Source organism: Dermacentor andersoni, chromosome 4, assembly GCF_023375885.2.
Source record: "Dermacentor andersoni chromosome 4, qqDerAnde1_hic_scaffold, whole genome shotgun sequence".
Lineage (NCBI taxonomy): Eukaryota > Metazoa > Arthropoda > Arachnida > Ixodida > Ixodidae > Dermacentor > Dermacentor andersoni.
The window spans coordinates 170813431-170827452 of NC_092817.1; the positions used below are offsets into that span (position 1 = coordinate 170813431).

At 46.4% G+C, this 14022-nt stretch overlaps 1 protein-coding gene across 1 annotated transcript in view; it reads right to left on the reverse strand.

Annotated features, from left to right (window-relative positions):
* Positions 1-14022, reverse strand: part of LOC126538306 (high-affinity choline transporter 1-like) — a 94915-nt gene that overhangs the window by 67763 nt on the left and 13130 nt on the right. The window lies entirely within an intron of this gene.

Consider the following 14022-nt stretch of genomic DNA (forward strand, 5'->3'; position numbering starts at 1 on the left):
TTTCGCGATCTCTCTCCTCGACTTCTATTTGCCAGTAGCCAGACTTGAGGTCCATCGACGAGAAGTATTTAGCGTTGCAGAGCCGATCCAATGCGTCGTCTATCCGTGGAAGGGGGTACACATCCTTCTTCGCGATCTTGTTCAGTCGACGATAATCGACGCAGAAGCGTAGGGTTCCGTCCTTTTTCTTTACCAGGACTACAGGAGAGGCCCACGGGCTTTTCGACGGCTGGATGATGTAGTCGCGCAGCATTTCGTCGACTTGTTGCCTAATAGCTTCACGTTCTCGCGTCGAAACTCGGTAAGGGCTCTGGCGGAGTGGTCGAGCGCTCTCTTCGGTTATTATGCGATGCTTGGCGACTGGTGTTTGTCGAATCCTCGATGACGTCGAAAAGCAGCCTTTGTATCGTCGGAGAAGACTTCTGATCTGTTGCTGCTTACTCATAGGAAGACTTGGATTCACGTCGAAGTCTGATTCGTGGACAATGCTCACCGGGGTAGATGCGTCTGAATCCGAGAGGACAAAGGCATTGCTGGTTTCCACAATTTCCTCGATGTATGCGATTGTCGTGCCCTTGTTGATGTGCTTGAACTCTTGGCTGAAGTTGGTTAGCATAACTTCCACTTGCCCTCCGTGGAGTCGAGCGATCCCTCTTGCGACGCAAATTTCACGGTCGAGCAGTAGATGTTGGTCGCCCTCGATGACGCCTTCTACGTCAGCGGGTGTTTCAGTGCCGACGGAAATAATAATGCTGGAGCGCGGCGGGATGCTCACTTGATCTTCGAGCACACTCAAGGCGTGGTGACTACGAGGGCTCTCCGGCGGCATCGCTTTATCTTCCGACAGCGTTATTGACTTCGTCTTCAGGTCGATGATGGCGCCGTGTTGGTCCAGGAAGTCCATACCGAGAATGACGTCTCGTGAACACTGTTGGAGGATAACGAAGGTGGCAGGATAAGTCCGGTCATGAATGGTTATTCTTGCCGTGCAGATTCCAGTCGGCGTGATGAGGTGTACTCCAGCGGTCCGAATTTGAGGGCCTTCCCATGCGGTCTTAACTTTCTTCAAGTGGGCGGCGATGTGTCCACTCATTACGGAGTAATCAGCCCCTGTGTCCACTAAGGCGGTAACTGCGTGGCCGTCCAGAAGCACCTCGAGGTCGGTGGTTCTTTCTCTGGCGTTGCAGTTAGGTCTTGGCGTCGGATCACGGCTGCGTCGCGTTGACCTGTGGCTGGTATGTGACGTCGTCAGGTCGTCTTTCGTCGTCGCATTCTTTCTTTCCAGACTTCGTCGGGACGGCGGCGTGTCCTTATGTTGTCGAGGTAGTTTCTTCGGCGTCTTCGTCGGCGGCGGAGGGTCTTCGTCAGTTCGACGGACAGCAACCGCACCTCCATCGGTTGCTGCTTTTAGTTTTCCGGACATGGGCTCGCTGACCGGCCCCGGGCTGGGCCAGTGAATGGTCGGCGCTGCGGCGACAAGTAGCGGTCTGGTGATGGCGAACGCGACGATCGTCGAGAGCTGCACTGAGTAGCCGCGAGGTAGTCAGCGATATCGCGAGGGCGTTCACCTTGCTGCGGGCGCGGAGCGTTGACGGCGAAACCTCCCAGTCCCATCTCCCGGTATGGACATCGTCGGTAGACGTAACCCGCTTCTCCGCAGTGGTAGCACAGCGGGCGGTGGTCAGGAGCGCGCCATACGTCTGTCTTCCTCGGGTAGCTGCGCTGGGCGACGGGTGGGCGTGCTGGCGGCGGGGGTGGTCGATGGAATTGCGGCGTTACAGGGCCCTGTAGCGGTCGCGGAGGAGGACCTTGACGGCGTGCGACGGCGGCGTAGGTCATCGCTTCTGGCTGGGGTTGCGGTAATTGAGGTTGCACCTCCGGAACCCCAAGAGACCGCTGAACCTCATCTTTGACGATGTCAGCGATCGAGGCCACTTGAGGCTGCGACGACGGGAAGATCTTCTGGAGCTCCTCTCGTACGACTGCCCTGATAGCCTCGCGCAGGTCGTCGGAGGCCAGCGATTGAACGCCGGCATAGTTTGTAGAGTTGGTGCGGCGGTCGGATTGCCGGTCTCGCATCTCGAGTGTCTTCTCGATGCTAGTGGCCTCGCGAAGAAACTCGTCGATGGTCTTCGGTGGGCTTCGTACCATACCGGCGAAAAGTTCCTCCTTTACACCACGCATCAGTAGCCGGACTTTCTTTTCCTCGGACATTTCCGGGTCGGCGTGGCGGAATAGGCGGCTCATTTCTTCCGTAAAGATGGCAACGTTCTCGTTTGGTAGCTGCACTCTGGCGTCCAGCATAGCTTCAGCCCTTTCCTTGCGCACGACGCTTGTAAAGGTGCGCAGGAAGCCGCTACGGAACAGATCCCACGTTGTCAAGGTCGATTCCCTGTTATCAAACCAAGTTCTGGCGGGGTCTTTCAAGGCGAAGTAGACATGCCGCAGCTTGTCGTCGGAGTCCCAGTTGTTGAACGTCGCGATGCGTTCGTAGGTCTCCAGCCATGATTCCGGGTCTTCAGTCGCTGCTCCATGGAAGGTTGGTGGGTCCCAAGGTTGTTGTAGGATAACGGGGGACGCTGGGGCAGCCATTGGGGTTGTTTTGACCAGGGTCTTCTTTGTCGACTCAGGTAGAAGTCCGTGCTCTGGGGGCAGTCCTTGAAGTCTGCGGCTAGCACGCTGGTCTTGGGCGATGTTGGTTTTGTCCTCGGGCTTCGGGCTTGGATCGCGGCTTTGCGGGGGCGTTCGGTACATGAATGCACTAGCACCTCCACCAGATGTCACGTGGTGGTGACGTTAAGAACACAGTGGCAATACTGTGAAAGGCAAAACTAGATTTTATTGGGCGAACCTGTGCCCACAAAACAGGCTACACTTATAGCACAACGAAAGTGGCGAACACAGTCGGCGATCGTCGAGAATCTGATCAGCGGGTCAAGCGCGTCGGCTTTTATACAGCAGTCGTCGAATGTTCCAAACTAATCGTTCGGACCCACGTGCCTTCCACAAAGTTCTACACCATTCGTGTCACGCGATGAAATCAGATAACACAAGGTTCGGCGACAACAGACAGCCGAGTAGAAGCATCGATAACTTTCCAGAAACTTCGGATACATGCAGGCGCGTCCGTCGCTGTGCGATTACAGTTGTTAAGCGGCGAAACGTGGTCGCCCGATAAAGATAAGTACACGTGTCAATATGTACAGTGTTCTGGTGATATAACCGCCTGCCGTCATTTGGCAGGCGTGCATTGTTAGAACCGCTTTAGACAGGCGAGTTCATCTAACAAGGTAGCCCATTCAGGCTTATCGAGTCGTGCATTGCAAGACTCGCGCAAGAACAACACACTTTCAGTGAAGTGCTCTCTAGCTGGGCGAATAACCAGTATTTCATGCCTGACGTCCATGCGTGTTCTCCACAGGCTGCGTAGAATCAGCGCCATAAGCATATCATAAGGAACACCATCTTCGCTGGCAATTGGAAGCAAACGGATGCCGTACGGTGTGATAGGCAACTCCTTTTTTAGTGTACGTTGCAGAATGTCCCACAAAAAAGTGCGTCCGAGCAATCCAAAAATATGTGTTCGATCGTCTCTGGTTTTCTACATCTGCTGCAGCTGATGGACCATGAGACAAAGAGGCCTTTTTCTTGTAGCCAAGGTTTGACAGGAAGAGTTCCAGTATGCAATTGGAAGAAGAAAGTTTTAACCTCAGATCGCACTGGCATCCGTTTCACTCGCTTCAATACATCTGCTCCTGTGCTCGGTGAATACATAGATCGGTACACAGGAACAGGCATACAAACGTCAACTAGGTCCTAAACAATTTTGTCCTTCCAACAATAGTAAGATAATGAAATGAAAAGCGAGCATGCAAGAATTCTACGGACCAAGCTACCTCCCGTAAAAATCCGCGAGGACTTGCGCCATTTGCCGTTCTTGAGGATACGATAAATTGAGGTAACGCATTTCGTAAACGTAGTTAGCGCAATGTTCGCAAAAAGGGATCGTTCTGATCTCTCAAAAAAAAAAAGAAATCTTGAGACAACTTGCCTCAAAAACAAATGCGCCAAACCAAGTCCTCCTGACTTCACCGACTGAAATAAATTAGTGCAGCTCGTTCTCTCGCATGTGGATCCCCATATAAAAACAGCGCATGCTCTGTGTATTGTTTGGATGGTCATTCTTGACGTGGACAGTGCTTGCAGTACATACCAGATTTTTGCAAAAAGGAAAAGATTGCATATGGTTGATCGCGCGAAAATCGAAAAACTTCTACCTCCGAACTTTGTTGCTTTAACTTTAACTTGCTCTATTTCTTCTTGCCAATAGTCCTTTGTATCATGATACTATTGCAGAGGTACCCCAAGGTACCGCGCAGGGGTCGTGGTCCACTGAATATTTAAAAAAAAAATTGTTTTATCATTCCATTTACCATGCCAGATGCCCAATGACTTACTCCAGTTTATCGCACTTCTGCTGACCTTGCAGAATCTGTTCGCCACTTCTACTGCATTAGAGATGCTTTGCTTGTCTCGACAGAATATGGCGATATCGTCCGCGTACGCCAAAATTTTAACTTCTCTGGAGTCCATTGCAAATCCCCTTATGTTATTACTACTAATAACTTTTAAGCAAAATGGTTCAACGTACAATGCAAAAAGTAGAGACGATAAGGCGCATCCTTGGCGGAGTGCTGACTCAACTTCTATCATAGCCGTAGGCTGTTTGTTAGCTATTAGTTTCGTGGATACGCCAGCGTAGCACATTTTAACACCATGCAAAAGAACAGAACCTATTTTGGCATGTTTTAAAACAAGAAAAAGGATTTCATTTGACTCTGTTAAACGGTTTTTCAAGGTCAAGTTGCAACAGTGCTACCTTTTCTGAGAAGGCGTAAAAACTTTCCAATATTGTTCTCGCTACATGTATATTGGTGACAATGGATCGTCCTCTTATGTCACATGTCTGGTGTGACCCTACTAATTGCTGTATCACATTTTGGAGTCTCCGTGCAAGAACCTTCGTGTATATTTTATAATCTGTGTTTGTTAGACTTATAGGGCGGTACGCCCATGACGACAGTAGTACATGAGGGTCTTCGGACTTCTGTATCAACACTGTGTGACTCTGACGGAAAGAAGGGGGCAGCATGCAGTTCTCATATGCTTCCGCAATTACTTTATGAAGGGCAGTGGCTATGTCTTGCTTAAAAGCTTGGTAGAAAGCAGCGCTGAGACCGTCTGGCCCTGACATTTTTCCGGAACGTGGTGAGTCGACCGCCTCTTTTATTTCTTTGAAAGTAATCGGTTCTTCGAGCCTTTCCGTTACTTCACCTTCAAGGCTTGGCAATAGCGGCAGTAATTCATTATCGAATCCTTCATCGCGAATGCGTTCTTGCCCTAGTAGTTCGCAGTAATGCTCATAAAAAGCCTGTCTTATTGTTTCTTTATCTCGTACTACCTCACTGCCGTATGTTACGGCTGTTATCTCGTTCCGCGAGGCATAAGCTCGTTCGTCCCCGAGTGAGCGCTTCGTCGGCTGTTCTCCGGACCATAACTTTTCTGCGCGTGCGCGTACGACCGCCCCTTTGTATCTTTCAGCTTCGACTAGTTATAACTGGGATTTAATTTCTTTTATTTCCTTGGCATACTTTGCGGGACTGACATTCTCAACATTTAAATAAAAATTTAAATTATTTTGCATTTCTAGTTCTCTCGGCGCAAGGCACCAGACCTGTCTATGGCTAACATTTTAAAGTCTTGTTTGAAAGTCTCCCACGCTTCTGCATAACTTTTGCGTTCTTTCTCGAACCATCCGTGAATGCTATCATTAACACCCTTCAAAAATAATTCATCTTCTAAGAGCTTAACGTTAAATTTCCACAACTCCCAGTTAAAGACGGTAGGCATTTTCGGACCAACTACAAAGTTGACTAAGCTGTGATCGGTAAAGCAAACATGATTCACTTCATATAGAAAACACAATGGTATTAGATCCGCTGAAACGTAGGCGCGATTCAACCTGGCATGACTATTTCACTGATAGTAGGTGAATGGTGGCGTCTCTGCATTGGACATCACATCCCCAACATCCTCTAAATTGTATTTTTCTATCGCTACGTTCAAAGACTGCACATTTGCATCATGAATAGGTGGGCTTCCAGCTATGTCTTTTACATAACAGACGCAATTGAAATCACCCATCATCACAACAATTCGATCACACTGCAAATGGTTTTCAACACTTTCAAAGAAATTCTTTCGGTTGTTCACCTTGTTGGGCGCATACAAGCAAATGACGCACCCCTTAAAATCACAAAAACATAAATCGCAAACAATAAGCCGGCCACTATCGTCTGCGAACACAGTTTCTACTGAGAGGCCTAAAGCGCTTCTCAGAAAAAGTGCACTACCAGCTGAAGTACCGCATGCGTGCGAAACACGCAAAAACGTGACCTAAATGAATGCAACATTTGATCCGTCCCTTCTTCAATATCGACCTTTGTTTCTTGTACACCGATTACGTCAAGGTTCTTTTTCATGAGCAGGAGACAAAGCTGATATTGCTTGCGCCTTCCTGCAAGCCCTCGATCATTAATTGTACCAAATCGTAAGGCTGTGTCTAGAAGTATTTTCATGGTAATGTGAGCAGGCGCGTGAGACTGAAGTCCTTCTTAAACAGACTACTGACACTCACTTGGCTCGAATGCGACGTCAGTCTGTACATCCTCCTTCCTCGTATCCAATCCTTCTTTGTCTGCCTCGATAGATACTAATTTTACAGTCCCCTCCCCCCTCCCCTCGCCCACCTCAGTACTCACACATACTGCGAACACTTGCTGGGGGCTCACGTAAGTCCCGACGCTGGCCCTTTCCTGCCCATTGGGATATTAGGCCTCGGCTTGAAGCTCGACCGACGGCCACTCGGTGTTTTCGCAAGGGGTTCCTTCTGGCTTGATCCACTTGATCCTTCGTCCCTTTTCTCGTTAGCTTCGAGTGGACGTTTTACCGGGCCCGCTCCTTTAAGGGGCTCCGTCGTGTGCATGGGACTCGGAGAGCGTCCGAGCGATTCCGCAGGCTCGTTGCTTGTCTTGTTCTTGTCATTATTTTCCGCGTGGTGCTCTTTTTCTTCAGCCTTCTACAAAGTTCTACATTATTCGCGTCACGCACACATGCGGTCACATACACAAGTTTCGGTCACAGACAGCGGACGAAAGCATCGATAACATTCCAGAAACTTCCGATACATGTAGGCGCGTCCTGCGCTGTACGATAACATTTGTTAGGCGGTGAAACGTGTCGCCCAATAAAGAGAAACTAGTACACGTGTCAATATGCCCAATAATACCAAAGTACCATCCAGCTGTTCGCAGACGATTGTGTCTTGTATAACAAGGTATAAAATCCCGATGACCAGACTCTTCTTGAATTAAATTTGCAGAAGATTAAAACATTATGTGACACATGGTAAATTGTATTACACACAAAAAAAAAACTGTTGTCATGACGGTTACCAGGAAAAAGAAACCTATGTTTCATACATACTTCATTGAGTACACTTCCTTAACAAGGGTTTCCGCTCATAAATATCTTGGTGTTATTATTACATCCGACTTAGGATGGAATGTTCATATCGATGGCGTGTGTACCAAGTCACTATGGTCCTTAAGATGATGCACTCACAGCGCAACTCCTGAAATAAAAATTCTGGCATACATAACGTTAATCAGACCAATCTTGGAGTACGCCAAAATAATATGGGACCCTTACACGGTAACAAATACATCTAAACTTGGTAAAATTCAACGCGTCGCTTTAAGATTTTTTTCATAATAAGTATCGGCGGCATCACTACCCCTCAGAACTTTATAAAATTGCCAATCTACCCCCTCTAGAATTTAGAACTCCCTTCGAAAGACTGAAATTTCTCTTTCTTGACATTCATGACCTCGTTAGCATAAATAAAACGATTACTTTATCATCCAACCAGACACCTATTTTAGGCACAGACAGAGTGTGTATTCCCCCTCCCTCTGTCTTTATTGATTCTTTGAAATTTAGATTTTTCCCTACGGCTATCAATGAATGGAACGGGCTACTAGACACTATAGTGAAACTCTCATCAACAGGTGAATTTCAGGAAAAAATTAAGTCGACATATTTTAGATAATTTATTCCTTGTGACCTTAATTTTTTCATGAGTATACCTCTATAGTGCGTTTTCCTAAAAGTGTTCGTTCGTTAGAATATTCGCTCAACTATGAAGACAGTAATAGAAGTGCAATGTTCCGATCCATACCGCATATTACTTTTGCTAAGGTCTGGACATTCTTTGTATGTCTTTCTATGCATCACATTTGTATGCCACGTTGAGTGCCTTTGTGTACAGCACATTTTCTTGATCTTGTATACCTAGTAACTGCCGTTTTTTTCTAAGTTTTCATCTGACACAATATTCTTGCACCTAGAAAATCAACATTGATGCATGACATTCCCCTACCTGCCAAGGCATGTAACACCTTGCATGTGCTTTCTCTACTTGTTCCACTCCTGCAATGACCCTTTGTGGGCTTCCAGTAATAATGGAAAATAAATAATAAGCACTTGACATTTGTCTCCTGAGCGACTGAAAACAGGATTTGCACCCACGAATCTGTCTTGAGTGCGACTAGAAGGCATTCTGCGACTGTGTAACATGGTCTGGCTGACAGCCTGTGTTGTAGCCACCTCTTTGGACTTAGCGTAATATCGCGTCGACTGAGGCCAAGCTGTTTCCGAAAGGTGCAGTCATCCGTGTATTTGTGCTCTTAAAGTGCAGGAAATGTCCGGGAAGGGAGGGATGCTTGAAAATCGGATGCTTTCTTCAGATTTTATGGCATTGTTTGGGAGGAGTCTATTTGCTACTAAATGTAAGTAAAAGTGGATTTATCTGTAATGCACTCATGCAACACTTGCGCACGTTTCGCCCCTACACGGAATATTCCTGTTAGGTCAATATACAGAAATGATACATGCGTGTAATTTACTTTTTTCCAGCTGATTGCATCCGGTGGAGCTTCGTACGGCAACGGCTGCTGCTTACTTGGTGCCAAAACTATGGATGAATGTACAAGAAGCACGGAACGAGCATTTATATGGAGCAAAATAAACATTTCATCATTTCAGAAGACGTCTTGCGTTTTCATTATGAAATTGCACGTGACATAGATTTGGTGGAGGCTTGTAAAAATTGTTCGTAATCATTTTTACTAAATGATAAAACGATGCTGCGCCAAGGCCGCGCGTGGTTCAGCAGAGGAAGCGACAAAATAAAAATAAATGCTGCGCCGATCAGCGGAGCCGGCGTGGCGTGTACTAACTGGCGTTCAAAACGCGCGCGCCCAAAACCGAAACCGGAAGATGTTAATACCAGCCACTTGGTGCGCTACAGTCAATTCGGCCGCTGTGCTCTATGGGAGTGTCCGCTTTTGTTGAAATTTTTCTCTCTATGCAGTCTCTTTCGAAACTACCCAAGAAAGCGGATTAACCTTGCAGCATCAGGGTGTGTGCACCGGTGAGTGAAAAAACACTGTTTCGCAATTTCAACTTTAAATTTCTTCCCGTGCGAGGCGAACAAAACAGACTCCTGTACTCATTTTTTTTGCAAGTCGAAAGTAATGAGAAAATTATTTCTCTACAAAGGCGATTCAAACAAGGCTCTTGTTATTTTGCCACGTTGCTAAAATTCCTAACACGGAGTACGGTATAAAAAATAAATGGTTTTGCTTGTCTGCATGAATGACACCCTGCGATAAATTCATTGCACATTAGCGGAAATGTACTTCCGGTGACACAGTTGGATAAATAGCATTTGATACATACTTACTGTATTTATTACCTAGTGTCTGGCAAAAAATTTATCTAATCGAGGCTTCACTGAGTAGAGATCAAACAAGGACACAATTGAAAGAAATGCACACTCAAACTGTGTGTGTGTGTGTACTTTTCTTTGATGGAGCGTTTTCTGCACTGTTCTTAGTCATACGTGAATCGCAAACTTATGCACGCTTTCACCATAATAATTGAGGCTCTTCTTTTGCCTCCAGCCTACAAAGTGCTGCTCATATTTGTTCACCCCTTTGGACTGTATTGTCTCTGGACGTACGAGTCAAAAGTGAATGTGCGTGGGTGTGTGCACGCAAGAGAGAGGATATGGGCCCGTTCGTGTATGTGTGAGAGAGAATCTACGTGCGTGTGTGTGTGCTTGAGTGCCTGCGTGCATGTAAGAGATAATGTGCGTGGGTGCGTGTGTGTGAAAGAGAATGTACCCGTATAAGTGTGAGAAAGAATATGCGTGCGCGCGTGGGAGAGAATGTGCTTGCGTGCGTGTGTTTGTGTGCCTGTGCCTGTGTGTGCGTGCGTAGGGGAGGGCGTGCAAGCGTGTGAGACAGATTGTGCATGGGCGTGTTTGCTTGAGGGCGTGTGACAGAAATAACGTATATCCACGCGTGCGTGTTTGTGAAAGAGCGAATGAGAAAGAGCGTGTGTGCATGTGCGCGCGTGGATGCGAGAGAAATAATCGGTGTACCTTCGTGTGTGTGCGAGAAAGAATCTGAGTGCATGTGTATATGCTTGAGGTGCTTCGTGCGTGCGCGCGAAACTTTCCTGCTTAGAATCGTCACCTGCATTTTGCCAAAAGTTCTGTATAGGTAGCTTCTACGCCATTCAAAAACGATGTGGAAAAAGCGGCAGAGCAGAAAGAGTTGGATAGCCGGGTGCATAATCGTGAAATAATGATGGCTGAATGTGATAACTTCTTAGAGTCCAAGCAGCAAGAAATACATTTGCTACGCCGTTTCGGCGTGGACGCACGGCTAATTGCTTTAGTAAGATCCTGTCACCAGTGTCACTGCACCCCCATATTTTAAAAGATAAAATTCATAGGGAAAGAAAAGGGTAAGAGGGAAAGAGAAAAAGTAGACGTTTTTCACATTAGAAAGGAAGGAGATAAATGTGTAAGCACTCCATCCCTTGTCTTGTCGGGAAAAGAAATAACATTTTTGGAAGAAATATAATGTTGCTGATTTGCAGATGTTTTTGCGACTGATGTGCGTATGGCTAGGTTGAAAAAGATATAAATGTCCGGTGAATTTCAAATAAACTTCCAGTCGGCAGTCAGCGCTTGTCTGTGGCATTTGTTTCCTTGTGTCCGTCTTTTTCGCGCTGTTTAACCTCAGTTCTAAGGCTAATTTTTCTCCCGACTGTAACCCGCATTACGCTAGCCTTAGATTTACATAACTCTAATGTTCGTATATACTGGGCTAAAGGCTCACATTATATTTAAAGTTGAACAAATTGTTTGGCTTTCGCCTCTACTGGGCCTCTACTGGGCTTTCTCCCCCAACGCAGCTGCAAAGGCTGGCTAGACAAGAACGGATGATAAGCATTGGCAGAGCGTGTGAGCATCTCTCATGGTTCGGGTCACGCCATAATTCATGAACATCTCCGTTATCGGCTGTTGTGTGCGCAATGGAGGGCCAACACTTTTAACCATCGCCAGAAGACGGAGAGGTTTGGCCCTGCCTTGACTCATCGAATCCGGTATCACAATGAAGGTGACGACTTTTTGTCTGCAGTTGTGACCGGGGAGAAATCATGGTGCCGCTACTACTAGCCTGAAGCACGACGACAATACTTACAGTGAAAAGATTTGAACTCACCACCGCAAGGAAAGCATAGGCAGTCATTTCTACCGGAAAAGTGTTGGTGACATTTTTTTTCGATTGTCAGGGGCCATTATTGTTCAAATTTGCTAAACCTGGAAAGACTATCAGTCGCTCACGATATTGCGAAACGTCGGATCGGCAGCGTGTCGCAATCAAAAACAAACGACATCGAAAATTGAGGAATGGGGTCATCTTGATACGCGACAATGCCCATCCCCACTTCGGTGATGTGCTTAATACAAAACTGGCAAGGTTCAAATGGAAATCGCTGCAACGCCCTCCATACAGCAAGGACCTGTCGCCTTGCAACTTCCTCAGTTTGGTGCATTTGAAAAAAAGCAGCTCAAGGGAATTAGATTCCTGTCGAAGGATGACGTGAAAAAGTCAGTTGCAAATTTTTGAAACAGCAACCCAAGGTGCTTTATCAGACGAGAATCCCGCGACATGTTATTCAGTGGGAGAAATGCCTAAATGCTCATGGAGACTACTTTTGAATATAGTACCCCGTCTGTATTATATTCGCATTGGCTTACTTTCATTTGTCTCGCCCTCGTAGATATTGCAGAACTCCTGCTTTTATATGTTCTATTTGTCGCCAATATAATTTTGGTGCAAATTACTCACAATACAAGACCGGCGCCAGCTGCTCCTGCGCAATACATTGTAACAAAGGATAGCGTCATTGAGATTTTTCCTGGTTGTTGCATATGTACAAAAATGTGAACAAGGTTCTTGAATGACAGAGAGAGAGAAATGCAAATGAGAGAAAGACAGGGAGGTTAGCAAAGCTGTTTTAAAATATTTGCCCTCAACTTGCTCAACACATGGCTTCACATTTTTCATATAAGTGGCATGCACTGCTTTGTTGGTTTCAAACTGATATAGTTCTAAATTTCGTGTGATACTTTCTTTACCTACTAAATAGACAGAACACATGGAAGCATTGATATCAGTTATTTCGGGCCCAATTTTTGAGACAAGCTAGTATATTCATTTATGAAAAAATACATATTTTACTTTTCTTGAGAGTGCGTAGCGATCAATAATTCGTTTGCAGTATTTTTGGCAATGGCAATGCAGTTATTGTCAAAGTATTTGATCCTTAGACAAATTCTATAAAGAAGAGGCCGAACTGCAACGTGAACCTGCCCGATTAGATGCTTCTAAAAATAGTTTTCCGTGTTGTGTATTGCGACTGACGCCTGCCTTACGCACCTGTCACCACATTTATTGATTAGGTTGGCCTCTGAAATGAGGCGGCTATTTTCATTTTTGTTTGTCCAGATTAGGCTTGTGCGTTCAAAAATGGGCTTGCGACTGCAAGCTGCGCAATGGGTGGTCAAATGTAATAGACCAGCGTTCTTTGTTCTGGAGGAATGTTCTTGCAACCTCTTGTTTATACACCTGCCCGTTTGGCGGATGTAACATGAGCCACATGACAAGGGAATCTCGTACACAACACTGTTGCGGCAAGTCACGAATTCAGGTCTGTGCTTTACATGAATTGTGCGCAACTAAATCTGACACTTGTGCTCGTGTTTACACAGCCTGGTACAGAGTGGATATTTTGCTTTGGAAATAGAAATAACTCTAACACGATAACGGTTCCCGACGTTCTTTAGGCCATGTGCCAGCCTATGTATATAAGCAATGACTGCTGGCCTTTTGCGATGACCAATGTCATTTCGATCGCTAGCTCTTTCTCTGCTATTTAACAATTTCGCCAGTTTTTGGGCTGTCGTCCTGATTATGTGTTCAGGATAACCAGCCATGGTTAGCCTGGTGACTTGATCCATAGCCCCTTCCAGCAAGCAGTGCTGACAAGACATTGTTATGGCGAAACGGAGGCAAGACAGGGTGATACCATTTTGTACCAATTTGCTGTGTCACGAATTGCTTGTGCAAGGCATGGACGTGACATATGAACTCTTCTTCTTGGCCTCCACAGAATCTGCGGAACCGGCAACTGAAATTGCACCCGCCGCAGTGGTATAGCGGCTATGGTGCTGGGCTGCTGATTACGCGGTCGCAAACTCAAACGCGGGCTCTCATTTCAATGGAGGCGAAATGCAAAAATGTCCTTGTCCGTCCATTAGGAGCACGTTAACTGTCCCTTAGTGGCCAAAATTATTCCATTTTCCCCCGCAATGGCGTGCCTCATAGACAAATCGTAGTTTGAGCATGCCATAACCATTGAAATCCATTCAGCTGAAATTGCAAACGTTTCACGCCTCAAGACGTACTCCACTGCGCGATATCTACCGTAGAATGAACCGGGACGGTGCTTTTGCCGCCGGGGTTCGTGTGTCGGGCGATT